The following is a 12332-nucleotide window of genomic DNA, read 5'->3' on the forward strand; positions in this document are numbered from 1 at the left end:
AAAAAAAGAGAGAGAAAGAGAAAGAAAGCTCAAACCACAAGTTAACAGAATAAACCTACTACTCTGGATATCATGTGGAGGAGTGATTGGACCAGGCAGGCTGCATCCTGACTGCTGGTCCTCTAGTGACCAGACAGAGTTGAAATGTTGGTTTATGGTCTAAACAAAGCTTCAGAGAGCAGTCTTTTGGGCTTATATCTAAAGACAACAAAAAACTCTACTACATCCTGGGGCAGGGAGGAAGCTGAGTTTGGAAAGCTTTTAGAAGATGGAGAAGTATAACTACAGCTGATACACCAGTGGCCAACAGAAGGCTACTGTAATACAAATGAGGACTTCTAACAAGCTACTGGATAATGGTGCTGAAGGAACCTCAGGGCTGCCATGTTGCAATGGTATTTTTTAGTTTGATGGAGGAAAACAGGCTTGTTTTATCTTCAAAGAATGCCCTCAACCAAGCTGCACAGGGAGCAGGGTTTGCATACGAGCAAGATCTTCCATCTGCAACAAGAAGAAGGGATGCATCCAGCCACCTACTGTGGGATCATAGCACAGGAACTATTGGGGAGAGAGAGGTTCCAGACAGCTGACATTAACAACAGCATTCATCAATGCATTGCTGTAGATGTTTGGGAGGCCATTGCACTTGGGACACATCTACCCCAATGCTGATGTCGAGTAACCAGGAACAGAATGTGGGCTGTTTCTGAGGGATGGGAATGACATTCCCAAAAAAGCAGTAAGAATACAAGTCTAATTTAGGACAGTCAGTTCTTATTATCTTCACTGTGATGGCAAGCCCATAATTTTGGCTGTACAAAAAAAAAAAAAAAAAAAAAAAAAAAAGCCTAACACACAGAGCTGCTGTACATGCATGCACATGAAGCTAGAGGTGGCCAGGGGTCTTATTACATAGTAGGCAGATATCCAAAATCTCAAACTCCTGTCTTAGGACAGAACTGGTAGGGTTACACACAGGGAAAAAGTAGGTTAATTGTGATACCATTTTAATTTTTCTGCTCTAGGTATTTACCCTGAATATCCATGATATGTGCTCTAGAGAAAAGAGGTGCCACAGGGTCAGTCAGCTTCATCACATTTCTTGTTCTTCAGACAGACATGACAGTCAGCAGGAGATCATTATTCATCTGGAAAAGGATGGATTTTTTGATTGATGTTAAAAGCTGATAGGGAAGTTGAAAGGAGAACAAACAAGGCGAAATACAGAACACAGAACTGTAGCTTTAAAGTTTACATTTTTTTCTATCAGGTTATGCTGTATATGAAATAATAATGATGTTTACTAAACCATTAGTTACTATTTGATGATGATACTTTATATCTTTCTGTAAGCCTCTTCTTGACACTAGCAGAATGTACTGTTAATAAGGGGCGAATAATGTCCTGCATTTGTATCTGGCATATGTAAATGTGTTTATACAATCTAGTCCTCTCCCACAAAATGAATTTGATCTATCTGGTACCTGTTGAAGATGTAGCTTGCTCTATTTTTTGCCATTTTCACTGCCTATTGAATGGGGTAAGAGCAAAACTTAATAATTGCAGTCTACTGACAATCACTGTTGCCAAACTTGGGCTGTGTTCATTACGGGATGCAAACAGACACTCATCCTTCAATTGATGAACACCAAGCTTCATATTGACAGGTAGCTTTTAGAGGACTTTCAGTTCTAAATTATTAAGTAAAAGAGAAAGAAATGAAAGGAAGGAAAAGGTAAAAAATTAGACAGTTACTAAGGTACTCCAGCAAATGATATTGATTGACAAACCCATTCCTATAATTCAGAAGCAAAATTTACTGCACTTCTTGCATCAGTCAGTGATACTGCAGAGTTAGAAAGTACAACATGAAAGATGAACAAATGCTATGAAAAATAAAGACAGAAAGAAATTATAATATAAAATGTAACTTCCAAATATTTTTATACAAGAGTAACAGATCCTTGCAAGTACAAAAATTTTGAGTCACCTAGAGGGAGTGAGTAATTACTTACCTTAAAACTTTGGAAAAGTTCTAATGCAAGGGATATAGCTATAAATCAAAATCAAATTTAAAAGGTTTATGGCAAATGACTCAAAGGAATACAATCTTATTTTTCTGAAGACATTTATTTACACAGTGAGATTAAAAATGTCACAGATTGACACACTCATTTTAGGAATATTACTTCCCTAGATTTTAAACCTTTCGTGCAATAACCTGTAACCAAGTTTGGGATAAGCCCATGTCAGGATCTGTAAAGCAGGGTCTTTCTAGCTGTTTGGTCCAGTATAATAAACCCAGTATAATAAAACTTCCCTCTTTCTGTCTTTTTTATTCTTTTAAAGCCCCTTACCTTTAATTCAGCATTTTCATTCTGTTTTTCTCCTCTTCCATGAAAGTTCTATCTGCCAGTCTAGAGCAACTCCTGGGAAACTTCCCAAGAGGAAACATAAATATTTCTCCCTCTAAGGAAAACATAAATATTTCTCCGGAAATACATTGAGGACTATAAAGGCTTGTCTGGAGGGAAATTAGTGGAAACACTGCATGGGATTACAATGGAGACTTAAAAGACAGCTTTGCTTTTCTCTACCAATGCAAAGTGTGTTGGTACAAGAGTGGTGCACCAAAGGACAAGTTTGCAGTGCTCATACACACAGAGTAATACATGCACACAAAAACACATTTCCTTTGCTGACTTCTGTCATTAGGACTATCTACACATTTCCTTTGCTGACTTCTGTCATTAGGACTATCTTCCTGGATTTAATAATCAGACACACTAGAATCACTGTCCTAAATAGCCATCTCATTTACTGCCTACCTTTCAATTAACTTCATTTTTTTCCAGATTCTGATCCACAAATGTTGTCAGTTTTACCTTATGCTCTGCTTTTTCCAGCCTCAAAAGTCTCCCTTCTTCCCCTTTTCATGAAGTGAATTATCAGTTAGTTACAAGTGGCCAGACATGCCTAGGCTGGAGTAAAACAGAACGGACTCATGCAGTATGTTCTCACATTTTTCACATCCTACCGTTGCCCAAGACAGCTGTTGAGCTGTGCTCAGTGCTTTTCTAAAATGAAACAAGCATCCAAAACACAGAAAGGATGACTTATTCTGCACAGTATGCCTTATGTACTGTGGTGGTTTTCTTCTGAAAATAAGAAGGAAAGAATTAGTAGCACAACACTGAAGGGGCATGCTCTTTTAGTTAACAGACAAGGCACGTTTACCTTGTTAGGCCATGCCATATGTGGATACATCTCTACACATCTCTACACATCTTTACACATCTCTATAATCACAATGACAAGGAGATGGACTTCTGCTTGATATAAAGCTTTCTGGATCAGCGGAGATTCAGGGTCTTGAAGACTGAGTGAACAGCCAAACAGCCAGCATAGAAAGGCAAGTCTGAGAGCCCAGGCTGCACAGGGTCTACGACAAAGGTAAAAGACACCAATAACTAAACTCCTTAAAATTTCCTATTGAGCAAAACAATTGAGTTGGGTAAAGACAGTGAAGGTAACAGTAAGAAACGAATAACTGGACTCATTAAAAGGCTAGTATTTTGATTGGCTAACATCCTTGTGATGTACCAAAAAAGAGCAAAAGTGTAACAAAGGCAGCCAGATACAGTCCCAGGCACCCTGCAGCTCTCCACGTAGGAAATTGAATTTGACCAATATCCCAGTCTTTTTGACTGTTTTTGTTTGGGACAACAGGAGTACCAGAACAACTGGTGGTGGCACTGCTCTCTCATATGATGTTTTTCTCTGTCACCTCCTGCGTCACAGCCGTGTGCTTGTGTGGAACTAATGGTCTCTGCACTGGTAGTACTCAAGTGGCATGTGTCATGCAAATATCGCAAGTCAGGCAGGCGGGGCAGGAGGCCGGCGTGGCTGACCAGGAACATTCTGATGGAGATTAGGCGGAAACAGAGAGTGTTTCGCTACTGGAAGGAGGGCCAGGTGTCATGGAAAGAATACAGGGATGCTGTTCGTGTTTGTAGGAAGAAAATTCGTGTGGCTAAAGCACACCTAGAGTTGAAGCTGGCTGTGTCTGTGAGAGAAAATAAAAAGGTTTTTTTTAGATATGTGAATGGAAAAAGGAGAGCTAAAGAATACATAGGGCCGCTCCTTGATAGGGAAGGTCTCCTCACAGACAATGACATAGGCAAAGCAGAGACGCTTAACGCCTTCTTTGCCTCTGTCTTCAATGCCGATGATGGGCTTCGGGACCCAGGTTGCCCTGAGCTGGAGGACCGGGACGGTGGGGATGACAAACTCCCAACCGACCCTGAATGTGTGCGGGATTTGCTACTCCACCTGGATCCCTACAAGTCCATGGGTCCGGATGGGATTCATCCCCGGGTGCTGAAAGAGCTGGCGGACGTCATCGCGGAACCTCTCTCAATTATTTTTCAACGATCCTGGGAATTTGGAGAGGTCCCGGTAGACTGGAAGCTGGCAAATGTTGTGCCGATTTTCAAGAAGGGTCAGAAAGAAGACCCTAGCAATTACAGGCCTGTCAGTCTCACGTCAGTGCCTGGTAAAATCATGGAGAAGATGGTCCTCGAACTTATTGAGGCGCACCTGGGGGACAAAGCAGTCATTGGTCCCAGCCAGCATGGGTTTGTGAAGGGTAGGTCCTGCCTAACTAACCTGATTTCCTTTTATGTTAAGATCACCCGTATGGTGGATCAAGGGAAACCAGCTGATGTGATTTTTTTGGACTTCAGCAAGGCTTTTGACATGGTTTCCCATAGGATCCTACTGGACAAAATGTCCACCATACAGCTAAATAAAAACATCATACGATGGGTGAGCAATTGGCTAACGGGCAGGGCCCAAAGGGTTATGGTAAATGGGGCTGTGTCAGGCTGGCGGGCGGTCACCAGTGGGGTCCCTCAAGGCTCCATTTTAGGGCTGGTACTTTTCAATATTTTTATAAACGATCTGGATGTAGGAATAGAAGGTATTTTGAGCAAGTTTGCCGATGACACCAAACTTGGAGGAGTTGTGGACTTGAATGAAGGTGGAAAGGCCTTGCAGAGGGATCTGGATAGGTTGGAGAGCTGGGCGATCGCCAACCGCATGAAGTTCAATAAGAGCAAGTGCAGGGTCCTGCACCTGGGATGGGGAAACCCTGGCTGCACGTACAGACTGGGCGATGAGACGCTAGAGAGCAGCCTAGAAGAGAGGGATCTGGGGGTCGTGGTAGACAGCAAGTTGAATATGAGCCAGCAGTGTGCCCTGGCAGCCAGGAGGGCCAACCGTGTCCTGGGGTGCATCAAGCACGGCATCGCTAGTAGGTCGAGGGAGGTGATTGTCCCGCTCTACTCTGCGCTGGTGCGGCCTCACCTCGAGTACTGTGTGCAGTTCTGGGCACCACAGTATAAAAAGGACATGAAACTGTTGGAGAGGGTCCAGAGGAGGGCTACGAAGATGTCACCAGGCCTGGAGGGGAAGACGTACGAGGAACGGCTGAGGGCACTGGGCCTGTTCAGCCTGGAGAGGAGGAGTCTGAGGGGAGACCTCATCGCAGTCTACAACTTCCTCGTAAGGGGGTGTCGAGAGGCAGGAGACCTTTTCTCCATTAACACCAGTGACAGGACCCGCGGGAACGGGGTTAAGCTGAGGCAGGGGAAATTTAGGCTTGACATCAGGAGGGGGTTCTTCACAGAGAGGGTGGTTGCACACTGGAACAGGCTCCCCAGGGAAGTGGTCACTGCACCGAGCCTGTCTGAATTTAAGAAGAGATTGGACTGTGCGCTTAGTCACATGGTCTGAACTTTTGGGTAGACCTGTGCGGTGTCAAGAGTTTGACTTGATGGACTTGATGATCCTTAAGGGTCCCTTCCAACTCAGGATATTCTATGATTCTATGATTCTATGCAAATCTTGCTGCTTGTGTGGGTATAGCATAATTATATTTCACCAGCTCAGTACTTTGTATCAGGACAAACAAAATAAGTTTGGTGTTTCCAGAATATACTGAATTTTGAAAGTGCTGAGCAACTGTCCTGAGCATGCCCTACATTACCATATATTGCTGAGGGTACTGTGCATGAAAATGATGGATCTAATGAATGCACAATAAGCTTTTCAGCACCAGGTGAAGGACAACAGGGTGTGGCACTACCTTGAGATCAAAAGAAGGTAAATGGCCCAGTTAACAATAAAGGTTGACTATTACAGTCCAAATAATTCAATTTACACTACTGCAAATCTACTACTGCAGAATATAATATCATCATAACTGCGTCTATCCTAATCCATTGATGACCTCAGGGAATTTTCAAGAATATTACTTCTATTTTCTGTGCTTTCAGCCCTAATGTACAGAGGCAGACTTTGCTATAGCTGCAACAAAAGAAGCCATTATGTCTCAAGGAAAAAAAAAAAAAGACCACTCCCATTATCTGAATGCCAAATTTCATATATTCACTTCACTGATCTCCCATACAGTAGCCTTTCAGCCAACCTACTAAATGAGATGTGTTCAGACCTCTAAGAAGGATAGAAGCAACATTTTTGTCGTTTACAGCATGAAACCACAGCAAGAAAAACATAACTGATATGCTAAAATATGAAAACCTGACATTATACTTACAATTTCTAACAAAGAATATTACATTTATTATCATGAATAAATTCCCAGATTTACCATCCATCAGACATTAGGTTTCATTTTTCTGTATCAAGTAAATATAGCTGAAGTATATGATTACAACTACACCTTTATTTTACAAATCTATTTAATTTAAAGAGATGTCTATTCACCTGATAGCATAAAACTGAAAATAGATAGAATGATCAAATTAATGAAAAACACAAGCACATTGTACATGAAGACAACATAGGTAGACTTTCTTGTGAAACCGCTGGGTTTTATCACTGTTTAATGATTTGTTGCACTATTTATAGGATAAACAATAAATCTAACGATTCGTCATATTAGCCAATAAATCATGGGACAAATCATTAGGCAGAGTGATAAAATCAAGGGTTTTAGAAATAAGTCCATCTACGATGCCAATGACTAATCTAAACAGTTGCTTAAAAATTCTATTTACTAATCATTTTTACATAAAGAAAGACTGATGATTATGTAGATTAAATGTGTACTTATTCCTATAAACAGTATATAATCACATGTTCTGTGCTGGTCTGTTTAGAAAGAAAAATAAATATTTTAAAATATCCACTGGGGGAAAAAACAACATAATGTCATTTTGATTATCTTTGTATATTTACAAGGGGCTTTCTTCACCTCTTTTGAGTCTGCCTCAGATTTTGGTGAAGAAACAGTTAATTGAAAACATGCTGTGAGGTTACTGGACAGATATTATCTTTTAGCTATGCATTCCATAATATCCTAATTAACAATTTCATTAAGATGTAATGTCTGGTTCTAATGTTTCTTCATTCTTTAGTCTGAATGTAACCCTGTACTCCTTCTCATTTGTGACAACTGTGTTTATAGCTTCTCTACCCATAGTGCTTCATGGCACTTTGAATTATCCTCAAGAGTATATGGGCATCACGTCACATTTGTGTGCCTGATATCATACATGACTAGCTGCGCTCCAGCCAGAGTCCTTAATGTACATTCTACAGATGGACTACCCTCTGAATGCTTAGCCAGATATTAAGTTAAATCTTTTTGGAGTCAAGCTTGTTTCACATCAGTTATACAAACATATTGGTTCCTTTAAAAAGACAAATGCACTGAGAGTAAGACAGGGAATCTAGGTCAGAAATCTAGGAAAATGATTTTAAATTTTAATTTAGCTTTTACATTTGAAAATGTCTTTTTTTGGGAATTATTGTTATCTGTGGAGGGTTTGTTTTCATTTATTTTATCCCAGAGAGTAGCTGAGCAGTATTTATTGAGAAATATGTAAGTAGGGTGGTTGGCTTAACCATGAAAGAAACAAACTGCAAGGCAAGCTCCTTTCCTCTCACTTTCTGTTTTGTATTAAAATGCAACAAAGCTGACAAGATAGCGACAAACCAACAATATATTTTCTAGTCTAGGATTTTTCTCAAAAAGAAAAGAAAAATATATTAACATCTGTATGCTAACTGTCTATCTATCTATCTATCTATCTATCACATTGGGACTATGTCATACATACTGTACCTTCTCGATAAGGCTAATCTTGAGAGCAAAGCATTTTCCTCTAACTGAGGGAATATGTTTGAGTAACTGTAATTAGGGCTGTGACCAGCTGTTTGCTTGTCAAGCAGAGTCAGGTGAACAAACCCCTCCAGCTCACCAAGCACATTGGGGAAGGGAAAAGGAGAGGCTAGCCTGGCACTGGGAGGGAGACTGTATCAGAGAGGCTGAAGGGAGCAGAGGCTGAAGGGAGCAGAGAGGATATAGTTGGCTTTATTGTTCTCTTATTTTTTATCTCAACCCATTCAGCATGTTTGGCAAAAGATGTCTGTGAGATGGACTAGAGAGAAAGGATAGCAATTTGATGCTTTATGCAGCAAAGGTGGGGATAATTTGTTTGTAGCTTTATTTGTTTTTTAATGTGCAGAAGTCACATACATATAAAATGTAATAACCAAGCACACACTGGAATCATATGCCTGCAGTCCCTTGTTATTCTTTTAGAACCTGCTTATTTTTCACTTCACTTTTTCATGATGACACTTAAGGTCAGATTTTTAAAGGCACGTAGATGCCTCATTTTACTGAAATCAATGGGAGATAGGTGCTTAAGCATCTTTGAGGAACTAGCCCTTTAATGTTTATTAACAATGCCTCGGATGAGGGTACATCCCAGAAAACATAATAATTGCCTTCCTTTATTAACTGTGGTTTGTCGAAATAAGATAGAATCAAGTCCTCAGACTCATCTCCTCTCAATGATTTCCTAAATGAGATCAGTTCCCACTTACATCCTGAATGACCAAGGGTGACTAAATCAGAGCAATGAAGTACATTTACATCCTTGAAACTCAAATAATCTTTCAGACACTTCTCCCAGTGTTGCTGATTTGAATGATATTGTGTCTCAAAATGTTTGGTGTTCAATGCTCACCTATAATCATTTTTACTTAAAAAGGAGGTATTTTAGTTATAATGAAGTTCCTTTGACGTTTGGGAGCTTATACTCTCACAAAACAATTATGGATTTACAGATAAAACAGGCTTCTTTCCTTGCATTTTCACCCTCATGCTTCTAGTCTTATGGCTTCACATGCACCTTGCTCATTGACTCACAGCTTAAAGCAGAGAGACATCCAAGTCAGCCATGAGGGGCTTTAGACAGAAAAACTAAAAAAATCAGGAAAAAGATCTAGAAGGGAACTATGGGTGTCTCCTGATAGGGAGAAGTAAGGAAGAGGTCTGTTTTTCTCACAGAACTTTAACATTGATAAATAAACTTCTCACCCATGAGAATGAGCTTTGGATCAAACCCTAAGCTGAAACTCCTAAGGCTCAAGCTAGTATGTCTCAGCATTTCTCCTCGTTACCAGAGAGACACATTCCTGTCAGTGCTTACTTCTACCTGTCACTTAACTAGGGTCACTCTTGGGTTACTGTCTAATTGGTGGTTATTCCTCCTTTTGGAGAGATATATCCTCACCTCCCATTGTCTCCTAGAAGCTTTACACTCATGTTCTCCCCCAGAAAATTTCTACTGAGTTTTCTGCACCTTTCATGCACCCACCCAGAGGTGTACATGCTTTCAAAAGAAAGCTTTACTGGTGCCTGTATGGTAATTTAAATCTGTTTTGCTGCTGTGATACTCTCACATTCTCTTCAATTCTGCTTTTCATTTTCTCTACTGCAAAGTGTTTGATCAACATTAGGCACAACAGACCACCTCACTGAGCAGTAAGCATCACATGCCAGTTCCCCACAAGATTCACTTAAAAGCTGTCACAACAGCAAAGGTTTTGTGTTCAGATTCACTTACTGGAAGAGGCTCTCTAAAGTTTTCACACCACTCGGCTGTTACTTCTGATCCAATGTGTTGTTTTTTTTGTTTGTTTGTTTGTTTGTTTTGTTTGCTGCTTGTTTATTTTTATTTCATTTATTCGTTTCTTTCTTAGCTTAGTTTTATTTCCACTGGAAATCTTCAGCTGATTTCCTGGAAGTCTCATTCGGCACCTGAGATACACGAAATGTGGGGATTATTTTTTAATCCATCTGGAACTGCTAGAGAGAAGACTGGATTCATATTCCATTTCTGCAGAAGCAGGTGACTCCTGGTCACACCACCTCTCCAGAGTAACTGTTCCTAAAGCAGGCTAAATAAATTTTAACACCTTTACGTGTAATAACAGCATAAAGCACAGCCCTTGTGTGAATTTAGTTAGACATGCAATCTACACAAAGCATATAGAAGAGCTCTGCATTGAAAGAAACCCACTCATCTCAATAAACTAAGGACTGACTTCACAAGCGCTTCTTAAAAACTAAATTTTGAGGTTTTATGATGAGCAAAACTACCCCAATATTCATTTACAGGTAAAATGTTCACATTCCATGTCCTTGCCACAACCAAATTGCTTGCTGAGGTCAACAGGAACTCTGTGGCAGCTGATATGCGGAACCAGGGCTACCTCATACACAAGCACTGAGTTGTTTTTCCTGTCACTATTCAACCCAGATGTTTTCAAAGTGATTAATTGGGTCATGTGGGAACTGGATGGCTAAAATCCTGAGTAGCAATGAAGTAGTATCCTTATAAGCATTTCTATAGCTAGATTTCAGGGTCAGGGATCAAAGGGGTTCTATCTAAAACATCCAAAACTATTCCTAGAGTAGTACTGCTAAAACATTTTACAGAGAATTAATTTTTTAAACATATTTTAAACAGAAACACATCACCATATTTTCTGTGGGCTTGAACGCTTATGTTAAGTTTCCAAATAAGTCAATTTATAAAGATAATATTAAAAAAAAAAGAAGAAGAAGAAGAAGAAGAAGAAGAAGAAGTGTTGCAAGCTAATGCTGCACATAGCAAATAAATCTTAATTAAAATTAAAATTCAAATTTGTATTGGCTGATCACTCCTGAACTGGAAATATTTTAAAGCAGGATTTTCAAAAGCTCTCTGGTCAAATATTCAGATACTTACTACATATAATTAAGTTAAAAAATATCCAACTCTTCTGCTCACCAGAACCAGAATTTACTAAAGTGTTTGATGTCCATCTGCTCTTACTATGACATTTATGGCTGTATTTCTACGCAAGTGTAGCACCCAAAATGCAGACGTCCTCTGTGAATCTGGATGTGTTTTGACAAATAGTATCTGTGCATAGGTAGAAATTCTGCTGTTTTAGAACCTAGTTCCAGCTGTGGATGTTGGACTATGCTGAAAATCTGTCCTGTAACCATGGCCATTACAGTACCACATCTCTTTACCTTTACACAATTGTTCTATGAGGGGTGCTGTAGTGCACACAGTATTTGTATTAATACAAAAAAAAGTGTGGTTTTTGTTTCACACACAACTTTAATTTTCTGATTACCTCATTGCATATCTGACAGCTATTCTATGTGCAGAGACACTCTGATCACTTAGGCCACACGCAAAAGTCAGCTTCGGATGAAGACTGAATGAAAATTATCCTGAGAGATCAGTAGAGAGTCAGATTTGCTGACCTATTAGCTTTTTCATTACTGGCATAGGTAAATAGCTGTAAAAATATTAACAATGAGACCTGAGGCAGTCATAAAGCCTTACCTAAGGTGATTTGAGATCTTACCCTATACTTTTAACCCATTATAAAGAATCAATAAAAGCCAAAGTCAGCAAAGTGAATACATGTCATATTTAAATCTAATTAAAGGTTATTTTTGTACATATCTCTATTATCCTTCAGTAAGGATAATTTCATCTTCTAGTTATGATCTCTCTGAGCATATTCAAAACTGCACACCACTGAAAGCACTCAGCTGACTTCCTAAATAGTCTTTACGAGATAATGACTCTTTTCATTGTGTTTTGATTCATATTTTATAATAAAGAAACTTTTAAAGTTCTCTTTAGAAACGTTATTTCTGTTTTCCAAGAAAAAAAACATGTATGGTCTTAAAAAAATCTTTTCATAACCTAACGTATATTTTCTGTTCAATACATACTACTGCAATAAAGTGGTTTATGCAAACATATTTAAAAAAAAATCTGTCAAAACCTGCATGAGTTGTTTAAGCAGTAGAAATGAAAACCAACAACAATGAAGATGTGCTGCCTTCATATTTGGCAATGTGCCACAACTCTGAGGAGGAGTCCATCCTCCTCATGCAGTGCATTATCCTGTTGAGCAAGCTATTTTTTTCTTCCTAAAGTAAA

The 12332-nt window shown here is 39.4% G+C and overlaps 1 long non-coding RNA gene across 1 annotated transcript in view; it reads right to left on the reverse strand.

Annotated features, from left to right (window-relative positions):
* Positions 1-1031: 1031 nt before the first annotated feature.
* Positions 1032-12332, reverse strand: part of LOC140003490 (uncharacterized) — a 31050-nt gene continuing 19749 nt past the window's right edge. The window contains exon 4 of the long non-coding RNA XR_011812263.1: positions 1032-1148. This is a non-coding gene — a long non-coding RNA (uncharacterized lncRNA). The remainder of the gene's footprint in view (positions 1149-12332) is intronic.

This window comes from Anas platyrhynchos, chromosome 12 (genome assembly GCF_047663525.1).
Source record: "Anas platyrhynchos isolate ZD024472 breed Pekin duck chromosome 12, IASCAAS_PekinDuck_T2T, whole genome shotgun sequence".
Classification (NCBI taxonomy): Eukaryota; Metazoa; Chordata; class Aves; order Anseriformes; family Anatidae; genus Anas; species Anas platyrhynchos.